Here is a 12,649-nt window from a genome sequence, read left to right as displayed (position 1 = left end):
TGACATGGTCTGTAAGTGGTCAGAGCATCTGTTATAAACTCAGCTGCCTAAAGGCCAGGTAGGAAACCTAAATAACTGATGGAATCTGGGTGTGGAGGCTATGCTGACACAGGAGCAGATGTCCTCAGGCACAACAGAGTCACAGGCTTCTCTACCTGTCTTTCTAAACACCATAGCTTGTGAGAAAAATTGGCTAGAGCTAAGAGAAGTTTTAAACCAAGTAAAAATGACTTAACCAATTGTTACTTTGTGTAAATGTAAGTTATATGTACCTACATCTTCCAATTTTAAAAGAAAGCAATTTAGTACAGTGTTTTTTATTCTCTACTGAGTTACACACACACATACACGTGCATATCATATGTACATACGCATACATATACACATATGGGTGTATATGATTACATATCTATCAATATGTGTATATTTATATACAATAATTTATGAAATCTAAATATCTATTTATGGGCTGAATTGTGTCTCCTCAAAATTAATATGCTGAAGTCCTCACCCTTGTACCTGAGAATGTGACTGCATTTGGAGATAAGGTCTTTAAAGGTGCAATTAAGTTAAAATAGGCCATAGTCTGAGATGACCAGTATCTTTATAAGAAGGGTACATTAGGACACAGATGGTTTTAGAGAGAAAACCAGGGGAAGACACGGAGAAAAGACAGCCATACACAAGCCAAAGAGAATGGAAGCAGCAGAGAAACCAACTGTGCCGACACCTTGATCTCAGATTTTCTCCAGAATTATGAGAATATAAATTCTATCATTTAGGCCATCTACTCTGTGGCACTTTGTTATGGTAGCCCTAACAAACTAATACAATTACCATCCAGTTAAAAATGTGTCAATAGTTATAACAAAGTTGAATGTATTTTGACTACGTAAGTCATCTCTGAGTTAGAAATCACAGATGTTGATTTATGAGCTATGGTGATCTTTCCATCATACCCCCTCATTTAATGGCTCCAATACCAATGACCTTGCTTTGGGAAGCTTTAATTAGGAGGCATATCTATTTCCAAACAGCTTAAGAAAATTCATTTTTTGCTGTGTGACCACAGTCTCTGTCACAGGACTTCACCTTACGTTCAACAACATTGTTGAACTAACAAATTGAGTAAAGCCAACAGGTGGACTCCAAAAATAGTCACATCTAACTCTACAGTCCAGTGGGAGAACTTGGAATTAGATTATAAACTTGTTTTTTACAGGTTCCTACCACACAGCTGCTGCATCTGGGCAATTTTTTCCTTTGCTTCAGTTTGCTGCTGTTATTTGCAGGTTTGTTTGCTTACAAAGGAAAAAAAAAAAAAGGAACTGCACTGAACAAATAACATCACAGAACTATATATGAAACTGCATACTTCATGATGTCAAATGATGAGATATCACTAGGTCCCAAGTCAAGATCAGATTATCTTAAAACGTATTCATCTTTTAATTATCTCTCAACTTATGTTAACTTTTCATTTCTTGGGCCTCTGCCCTCCCCTGGACATTTTCTTAGCAAAATACTTCCTTGAGGAAATCTCAGATGTTTAAAAAAATTCCAGATGATAAAGTTTTATCAACTGAATAAAATGCTTTTTAAGAGCTTTTAAACATCATATACATACTAGAACAAGATCCTGGGTTGCTAAATGTCCGTAACATTTCTTCAGACTTAAATATGTAGCTATTGTAAAAGCAAAAGACAGAGTGATCAGGGAAGTCTTTCATTGCTTTTCTCCATCTCAACGTTCTGTTTTAAAAATCTTTGCTGCAGGTTTTTTGCCCTTAGACTTCTAAAGCTTTAAGAAGTCTTAGAGCACATTTTCTCACTGCAAGGAAAAACCACAGTTCTAACCTTGGAAAGACTTTGACAGCAGGATTAGAGCCAAGTAAAATAATGAAAGAGGCAAATTAGTCTTCAATGTTACTTATGTAATTTTCTTCAAGTCCTACTCAGAGCTCTCACACAAATTTCTTTATATCCAAGATCCCACCCTCAATTTGGGTCATTGCCCCAGATGAGATTATTCCAAGAAAGTGCTTTATGCTCTATAACTCAATAAGCCTGGAGTCTGAGCACAGAGAGCTCTTAGTAGCAGCGGGACCATGAGCAAGTTATTTGGCCTCTCAAATGCTCAGTTTCATCATCGGTAAAACTGAATCAACCTCAGTGGCCTACTGTCAGAGATAAAGAGATCATCTATATAAATCACTTAGCATAGGACCTGTCACATGAAATCCACTCTATTTGTTATCAAGGAGACTAGGCTCAGGCTCTGAGTAAGATAAAATAAGCTTACTCCATTCTCTTTCTCCCACTAAATATAGCTATAAAACCTGGACAGAAAGCATGAACAGCTATTTGACTGCTGTGAAAGTAGACAGTAGCAGAGAGATTGGAAAGGAAGATCAAATTTTGAATACAACTGACATATCCATGAGTCTACATTTTTTTTCCCTTTTGGCAACCCCCATCCTGAATTCAATGTGCCAGAAGTGGGCACTGAGGCACAGAGAGAGAAAACTCTAGTTAAAATCCTCTAGCTCTGGTTCCATAGTGGAAAAGGAAGTTTAACCCTCAGAAGATTGTGGAAATACATCCCTTTGGTTTTTCCTGCTCTCTTTTCTCCTACAACCCAGCCCTCAACAGCTGTAGACAGCAGTAACCACACAAACTAAAACTCTGGCTTAGGGAAATTTTCCCCTTGGATCAGCAGAGTTATGGCTTTAAGAGTACGGCATCTATCCTTTGTTGCTTTTATTCCCTCTCATCTGTTGGTTGGCCCCCACATGAGATCAGTTGCTAAAGTATATGGAGGAACAAGGTAAATAGAGCCTCAGCTTTTTGATCATAGGACCAAAAACAGGAGCCCCAGGGAAAGAAAAAATATTAGGATGGTTGAAGAGAGGCAGGAACTTGGGAAAGCAGCCCAAGAAAGGTTTCTGTCATCTCCTATGCTCACCCCAAGCTGCACACACAAATCTGACATTATTTAGCATACTAAAGATACTAAGAACTGAATTAACAGACCACTGCCCAGGTCCAAGACTGGAGACTGGGTGATATATGCCCAGGACAGATCAGAATAGTACTGCAATGGTTTTGAAAACCACAAGTTGGAAATTACAGTTGAATCTAAACTGGTCTATTACCTGCTAAAACAAATATACCACATTTAGAAATTAGTGAAGTCTCAGTCTCATATGATAATATTCCACATGTTTAGTATTTAATCTAAACTTACTTGGCATACAGATAACTAGAAAAATCTCAAATCAAAAGGAAAAAGACAATCAACAGATAACAATGATAATATGTCACGAATGTTGAAATTACTTGACAAATATTTTAAAGAAATTAAAATGTCAATACTATTAAAAGCCATCTATAGAGTCAATGCAATTACTATCAAGATTCCAATGGCATTTTTTACAATTTTTAAAGAAGTAGAAAAACACTCCTAAAATTTATATGAAACCACGAAAGACCGTGAATAACCAAAGAAAACCCGAGAAAGAACAAAGCAGGAGGCACCACACTTCCTGATTTCAAGCTACAAAACAAAGCTCTTATCATCAAAACACTATGGTCCTGGCATTAAAAAAAAAGACAAATAGACCAATAGAACTGAATCAAGTGCCCAGAAATAAACCCAAGGATATACAGTCAGCTAATATTTGACAAAGGGGCCAAGAATAATCAGTAAAGACAGTCTTTTTCAATAAGTGGTGCTGGGATAATTAGATATTCACATGTAAGAGAATAAAACTAGATCCATATCTTACACCACTTACAAAAATTACCTCAAAATGGATTAAAGACTCTAATCTGAGACCTGAAACTCCTAGAAGAAAACACAGTAATAAAGCCTCTTGACATAGGTCTTGGTAGTGATTTTTTGGATATGATACCTAAAGCACAAGCAACAAAATAAAAAATAAATAAGTGGGACTACATCAAACTAAAAGAGTTCTACCCAGCAAAAGAAAACCTATGGAATAGGAAAAAATATTTGCAAACCATGTATCTGATAAAGAGTTAATATCCAAAATATATAAAGAACTCATACAACTCAAGAGAAAAAACCCCAAATAACCCAATTAAAAAGTAGGCACATAATCTGAATAGACATTTCTCTAAAGAAGATATACAAAAGGCCAACAGGTACATGAAAAGACGCTCAACATCACTGGTCATTAGAGAAATACAAATTAAAACCACAGTGGGATATCACCTCATGCTTATTAGAGCCATCATCAGAAAGAGAAGAGATAACAACTGCTGACATGGATGTGGAAAAAAGGGAATCCCTATGCACTGTTGGTGGGATTGTAAATTAGCCACTATTGAAAACAGTATGGAGGATACTCAAAAAATTAAAAACAGAACTACCAAATGATCCAGCAATTCCACTTCAATCCAAAGGAAATGAAAATACTCAAAATTATATCGGTACTCCCACATTCATAGCAGCACTATTTACAATAGCCAAGACACTGAAAGAACTTAAGTGTCCATTGACGGGTGATGGATAAAGAAGTTGTCACACACACACACACACATACACCCACAAATTCACAAACGTTGGAATATTATTCAGCCATTAAAAAATGAGGAAATCCTACCATTTGCAACAACATGATGGACTGTGAAGGCATTATGCTAACTGAAATAAGTCAGACAGAAAAGACAAATACTGTATGATTTCACTTGTATATGGGACCTGAAAAAAAAAAGAAAAAAGAAAAACAACACCAAAAGCTAAAAAAACCCCAAACTCATAGAAAAAGAGATCAGACTGTAGTTACTAGAGATGGGGTGGTGGTGGTGGTGAGGGAATTGAAGGAAGTTGGTCCAAAGGAACAAACTTCCAGCCATAAGATAAATAAGTACTAGGGATACTGAAGGATACTGAACAACATGATGACTACAGTGAACACAGCTGTTTGCTGTATGGGACAGTTGTTGAGAGAGTAAATCCTAAGAGTTCTCATCACAAGGAGAAAAACTGTTCCCTCTTTTTGCTTTCATTTTTTACTGTACCTATATGAGAAGATGAATGTTAGCTGAACCTGTTATGGTAATCATTTCACAATCTATGTGGATGAAACCATCATGCTTTATGCCTTAATCTTATACAGTTATGCATCTCAATTATTTCTTAATAAAACTGGAAAAAATAGTCTAGCAAGCTGTGAACTTGCTAGAACTGTGAACATGATTGAAACAAAATTTAAAAAGTAGAAAATCAGAGCAAAACAAATTTGAAGATATAAAGAAAAAAACAAAAAGTAAATCTTAGAAATAAGAATCTTAGTACATAAAATTCACTGGATGACTCAGTTGCAGGATGGAGATTATAGTGGATTTTAATACAGAGCAATAGAAATTATTCAACACCATTCAATTATTACCTGGGGAACAGAAAAATTAAAAGAAAAATAAGGACTTATTGGACAATAACAAGAGATCTAAAATATGTGTCATTAAAGTTCCAGAGGGATAGGAGAAAGAGTGTAGCACTGGAAATAATATTTTAAAGAATTACTGCTGAAAACTCTCCTTCAGTGGAGAAAGATACAAACTTACAGATCCAAAGAAGCACAGACATTCAAAACAGTATAAACTCAAAGATCCAAAGAAGCACAGATATTCAAAACAGAGTAAACTCAAAGAAACCTATTCCTGTGACTTTATAATCAAACTGCATATAACCAAAGATAAAGAACAATTCTTGAAGACAGCTAGAGAAAGGACATGTTATATATAGTGAAACAGCAATTTTAAAATTGTAAAAATATTTACAAACGATGGCAAAATAAGACATATCAGATGAAGGAAAACTAAGATAATTTATTTCCAATGAAACTGCTGTAAAGCATAATTAAGGAAAGTCTTAAGATATAAAGGTAATAATACCAGGAAAAACAAAGCAAAACAAACTTGGAACGAGGGGAATGAAGAAAAGCAACAAAAATGGTAAATATTGGAGTAAATATTCTTATTCTTTTCCTTTTGAGATTTGTACAGTATATGTGATGGCTGAAACAAAATATATAAGATTATTGTATAAGAATTTGCCTAGTCTTTGTCCCAGGTTCCTGGCACTAGACTCCTAAAACCCTTAGAATTGCCTGTGTAATAGGAGTGTCTTTGTCATTCATGAGCCCCTTTGGATTACCCTTTGGATTACACTAGACAGTTTGAGAATTATACTGGCAACGTCTGAAAGACCAACCATGTGGTTAGAGGACTGAGCCTTTGAGCCAGTCTGACCTCTGGGAAGGGCAAAGATATTGGAGACTGAGTTCAATCACATGGCCAGTGGTTCAATCTATTATACCTATGTGATAAAACATCAATAAAAACTGTGAACATCAAAGTTTGATGGAGCTTCCTGGTTGGTGAACACACTGCATAACTGGCCTTGATTTCCTGGGGAGAGGGTATAGAAGCTCTGTGCCTGGGTCTCTTTCAAACCTAACCCTATGTGTCTCTTCATTTGTCTGGTTCTAATTTGTGCCTTTATAATAGCACTGTAATTTTAAGTATAGCACTTTCCTGAATTTTGTGAGTCATTTTAGTGAATTATTTAACCTGAGGAGGTCATGGGAACCCTTGAATTCACAGCTCGTTAGAAGTGTCAGTGGCCTGGGGAATCCTGAAATGTAGTGGTCTCTGAAGTAGAAGCAATCTTATTGGAGATCATGTCTTTAAACCAGTGGAGTCTGATGTTAACTCCTGGTGGTTAGTATGAGAATTGACTGGCAGCACACCATTCAGTGTCAGAATAATGGTTGAGGTTTTTAATGTACATAGACATTCACACATAAGAAAACCATGAAATACAGAGGTGTAAAAAGACCTATACGGTGATTTTTACATTCATCTTCAAGTTGTAAAACACTGACACCATAGACAGGCTATAAAATATGTATACTATAATCCCTATCTTAAAAAGATACAGAAAGAGTTTCAGTCAAAAAAACAACAGACACATCAAAATAAAGTACTAAAAGATGTTTAAATAACCCAAAGGGAAGATGAAAAACAAGAAACAGGGATTTTTTTAAAAAAACAAGCAAACAGGGCTTCCTTGGTGGCGCAGTGGTTGAGAGTCTGCCTGCCAATGCAGGGGACAAGGGTTCGTGCCCCGGCCTGGGAAGATCCCACATGCCGCGGAGTGGCTGGACCCGTGAGCCATGGCCGCTGAGCCTGCATGTCCGGAGCCTGTGCTCCACAACGGGAGAGGCCACAACAGCGAGAGGCCCGCATACCGCAAAAAAAAAAAAAAAAAAAAAAAACAAGCAAACAGGAGGAAACAAATAATAAAATGGTAGACCTTAGTCTTCCTAGGCTGCCATAACAAAATACCACAAACTGAGTGGCTTAAACAACAGACATTTATTTTCTAACTGTCTGTGGACTAGAAGTTCATGATCAAAGTGCTGGCAAATTCAGCTTCTATTGAGAGCTCTCTCCCTGGCTTGTAGACATCTGCATTCTTGCTGTGTCCTCACATGGCCTTTCCTTTGTGTTCACATGGAGAGGGAGAAAGAGATCTGGGGTCCCTTCCTCTTCTTATAAAGACACTAGCCCTAGTAGATTGAAGTCTTACCCTTATGACCTCACTTAACCTTTACTACCTTCTTCTATTATAGGTCCTGTCTCCAAATACAGCCACATTGGGAACTAAGGCTTCAAAATCTGAATTTTGAGGAGAACACAATTTAGTTCATAATAACACGTAGTGCAGTGGATCAATAATTTCATTAAACTACAAAATGTTAATTCATACCAATTAAAAGACAGAGATGGATTTTAAAATATTCAAGTATTATGTTCACAAGAAACTCATTTCAAATATAATTATGTAAATGAGTTAAAGGTAAAAGAATGAAAAAAGATATACTGTATAAATACTAATCAAAAGGAAGTTGGAGTGACTCTATAGATATCAAACTGTAATTGTCAGAGCAAAGAAAAATACCAGGGATAAAGAGAGATATTACCCAATGATAAGAGGAAAGAGGGTTAATTAACCAAGAAGACCAAAAAAAAAAATCCTTAAATGTGATTGCAGCTAACAACAGAATTTTAAAATATACGGAGCAAAGTTTGACTAAAAGAAGAAATATACAAACACAAAATTATAGGAGAGCCAGGCTTCCGGGAAGATGGCCGAAGAGTAAGACGCAGAGATCACCTTCCTCCCCATAGATACACCAGAAATACATCTACATGTGGAACAACTCCTACAGAACACCTACTGAACACTGGCAGAAGACCTCAGACCTCCCCAAAGGCAAGAAACTCCCCACGTACCTGGGTAGGGCAAAAGAAAAAGGATTAAACAGAGCCAAAAGAATAGGGACGGGACCTGCACCAGTGGGAGGGAGCTGTGAAGGAGGAAAGGTTTCCACACACTAGGAAGTCCCTTCGCTGGTGGAGACTTCGGGTGGTGGAGGGGGAAGCTTTGGAGCCACAGAGGAGAGCACAGCCACAGGGGTGCGGAGGGCAAAGCGGTGAGATTCCCGCACAGAGGATCAGGGCCGACCAGCTCTCACCAGCCCGAGAGGCTTGTCTGCTCACCCGCCAGGGCGGGAGGGGCTGAGAGTTGAGGTTCGGGTTTCGGTCGGAGCGCTGGGAGAGGACTGGGGTTGGCGGCGTGAACACAGCCTGCAGGGGGTTAGTGCGCCACGTCTAGCCAGGAGGGAGTCCGGAGAAAAGTCTGGACCTGCCGAAGAGGCAAGAGACTTTTTCTTACCTCTTTGTTTCCTGGTGCGCGAGGAGAGGGGATTAAGAACGCTGCTTAAAGGAGCTCCAGAGACGGGTGCGAGCCGCGGCTAAAAGCGCGGACCCCAGAGACGGGCATGAGACGCTAAGGCTGCTGCTGCCACCACCAAGAAGCCTGTGTGCGAGCACAGGTCACTCTCTACACCCCACTTCCGGGGAGCCTGTGCAGCCCGCCACTGCCAGGGTCACAGGATCCAGGGTCAACTTCCCCAGGAGAACACACGGCGCACCTCAGGCTGCTGCAACGTCACGCCGACCTCTTTCTCCACAGGCTCGCCCCGCACTCTGTGCCCCTCCTTCCCCCCGGCCTGAGTGAGCCAGAGCCCCCGCATCAGCAGCTCCTTTAACCCCATCCTGTCTGAGCGAAGAACAGACGCCCTCCGGCGACCTACACGCAGAGGCGGGGGGCCAAATCCAAAGCTGAGCTCCTGTGAGCTCTGAGAACAAAGAAGAGAAAGGGAAATCTCTCCCAGCAGCCTCAGGAGCAGCGGATTAAAGCTCCACAATCAACTTGATGTACTCTGCAGCTGTGGAATACATGAATAGACAACGAATCATCCCAAATTAAGGAGGTGGACTTTGAGAGCAAGATTTATTATTTTTTCCCCTTTTCCTCTTTATGTTAGTGTGTATGTGTATGCTTCTGTGTGAGATTTTGTCTGTATAGCTTTGCTTCCACCATTTGTCCTAGGGTTCTATCCGTGCAGTTTTTTTGGGTTTTTTTTTTTCTCTTAATAATTATTTTTTTATTTTAATAACTTTATCTTTTCTTTCTTTCTTTCTTTCTTTATTTCCTTCCTTCCCTCCTTAGACAACGAATCATCCCAAATTGAGGAGGTGGACTTTGAGAGCAAGATTTATGGTTTTTTTCCCCTTTTCCTCTTTTTGTGAGTGTGTATGTGTATGCTTCTGTGTGAGATTTTGTCTGTATAGCTTTGCTTCCACCATTTGTCCTAGGGTTCTATCCGTGTGGTTTTTTTTTTTCTCTTAATAGTTATTTTTTTATTTTAATAACTTTATTATATTTTATCTTACTTTATTTTATTTTACTTTATCTCCTTTCTTTTTACCTTCCTTCCCTCCATCCTTCCTTCCTCCCTCCCTCCTTCCCTCCCTTTCTTTCTTTCTTTCTTTCTCTCTACTTCAACTAATTCTTTCTACTTTTTCCTCCCTTTTATTCTGAGTCGTGTGGATGAAAGGCTCTTGGTGTAGCAGCCAGGAGTCAGTGCTGTGCCTCTGAGGAGGGAGAGCCAACTTCAGGACACGGGCCCACAAGAGACCTCCCAGCTCCACATAATATCAAACGGTGAAAATCTCCCAGAGATCTCCATCTTAACACCAGCACCCAGCTTCACTCAACGACCAGCAGGCTATAGTGCTGGACACCCTATGCCAAACAACTAGCAAGACAGGAACACAACCCCACCCATTAGCAGAGAGGCTGCCTAAAATCATAATAAGTCCACAGACACCCCAAAACACACCACCAGACTTGGACCTGCCCACCAGAAAGACAAGATCCAGCCTCATCCACCAGAACACAGGCACTAGTCCCCTCCACCAGGAAGCCTACACAACCCACTGAATCAATCTTAGCCACTGGGGACAGACACCAAAAACAACGGGAAATATGAACCTGCAGCCTGCAAAATGGAGACCCCAAACACAGTAAGATAAGCAAAATGAGAAGACAGAAAAACACAAGGCAGATGAAGGAACAAGATAAAAACCCACCAGACCTAACAAATGAAGAGGAAATAGGCAGTCTACCTGAAAAAGAATTCAGAATAATGATAGTAAAGATGACCCAAAATCTTGGAAATAGAATAGAGAAAATGCATGAAACATTTAATAAGGACCTAGAAGAACTAAAGATGAAACAAACAATGATGAACAACACAATAAATGAAATTAAAAATACTCTAGATGGGATCAATAGCAGAATAACTGAGGCAAAAGAACGGATAAGTGACCTGGAAGATAAAATAGTGGAAATAACTACTGCAGAGCAGAATAAAGAAAAAAGAATGAAAAGAACTGAGGACAGTCTCAGAGACATCTGGGACAACATCAAACGCACCAACATTCGAATTATAGGGGTTCCAGAAGAAGAAGAGAAAAAGAAAGGGACTGAGAAAATATCTGAAGAGATTATAGTTGAAAACTTCCAAATATGGGAGAGGAAACAGTTAATCAAGTCCAGGAAGCACAGAGAGTCCCATACAGGATAAATCCAAGGAGAAATATGCCAAGACACATATTAATCAAACTGTCAAAAATTAAATACAAAGAAAACATATTAAAAGCAGCAAGGGAAAAACAACAAATAACACACAAGGGAATCCCCATAAGGTTAACAGCTGATATTTCAGCAGAAACTCTGCAAGCCAGAAGGGACTGGCAGGACATATTTAAAGTGATGAAGGAGAAAAACCTGCAACCAAGATTACTCTACCCAGCAAGGATCTCATTTAGATTTGATGGAGAAATTAAAACCTTTACAGACAAGCAAAAGCTGAGAGAGTTCAGCACCACCAAACCAGCTTTACAACAAATGCTAAAGGAACTTCTCTAGGCAAGAAACACAATAGAAGGAAAAGACCTACAATAACTAACCCAAAACAATTAAGAAAATGGGAATAGGAACATACATATCGATAATTACCTTAAATGTAAATGGACTAAATGCTCCCACCAAAAGACACAGATTGGCTGAATGGATACAAAAACAAGACCCATATATATGCTGTCTACAAGAGACCCACTGCAGACCTACAGACACATATAGACTGAAAGTGAGGGGATGGAAAAAGATATTTCATGCAAATGGAAACCAAAAGAAAGCTGGAGTAGCAATTCTCATATCAGACAAAATAGACTTTAAAATAAAGACTATTACAAGAGACAAAGAAGGACACTACATAATGATCAAGGGATCGATCCAAGAAGAAGATATAACAATTGTAAATATTTATGCACCCAACATAGAAGCACCTCAATACATAAGGCAAATACTAACAGCCATAAAAGGGGAAATCAACAGTAACACATTCATAGTAGGGGACTTTAACACCCCACTCTCACCCATGGACAGATCATCCAAAATGAAAATAAATAAGGAGACACAAGCTTTAAATGATACATTAAACAAGATGGACTTAACTGATATTTATAGGACATTCCATCCCAAAACAACAGAATACACATTTTTCTCAAGTGTTCATGGAACATTCTCCAGGATAGATCATATCTTGGGTCACAAATCAAGCCTTGGTAAATTTAAGAAAATTGAAATTGTATCAAGTATCTTTTCCGACCACAACGCTATGAGGCTAGATATCAATTACAGGAAAAGATCTGTAAAAAATACAAACACATGGAGGCTAAACAATACACTACTTAATAACGAAGTGATCACTGAAGAAATCAAAGAGGAAATAAAAAAATATCTAGAAACAAATGACAATGGAGGCACGACGACCCAAAATCTATGGGATGCAGCAAAAGCAGTTCTAAGAGGGAAGTTTATAGCAATACAATCCTACCTTAAGAAACAGGAAACATCTCGAATAAAAATTATAGGAGAAAACTTCAACACTTTCCTCTCAGTATTATAGGGAACTGGTAGACATAAGATCAGCAAGGATATAGAAGAGTGTAACAACACCATGGATTAATTACACTTAATTGACATTTATAGGACACTCCAGCAAAAGCAGAATAAACTTCTGTTCAAGTGCAGATGGAAACAATCAAAAAGATGAGGGGTCAGGAAACTATAGCTACTGGTCATACAAACCAATATGCATTGTACATTATGAGGTAACCACCCAAAAGTGTGACTAGCAGA

The sequence above is a fragment of the Phocoena sinus genome, chromosome 3 (genome assembly GCF_008692025.1).
Source record: "Phocoena sinus isolate mPhoSin1 chromosome 3, mPhoSin1.pri, whole genome shotgun sequence".
Taxonomy (NCBI): Eukaryota; Metazoa; Chordata; class Mammalia; order Artiodactyla; family Phocoenidae; genus Phocoena; species Phocoena sinus.
Note: the sequence above shows the minus strand (reverse complement) of the source record.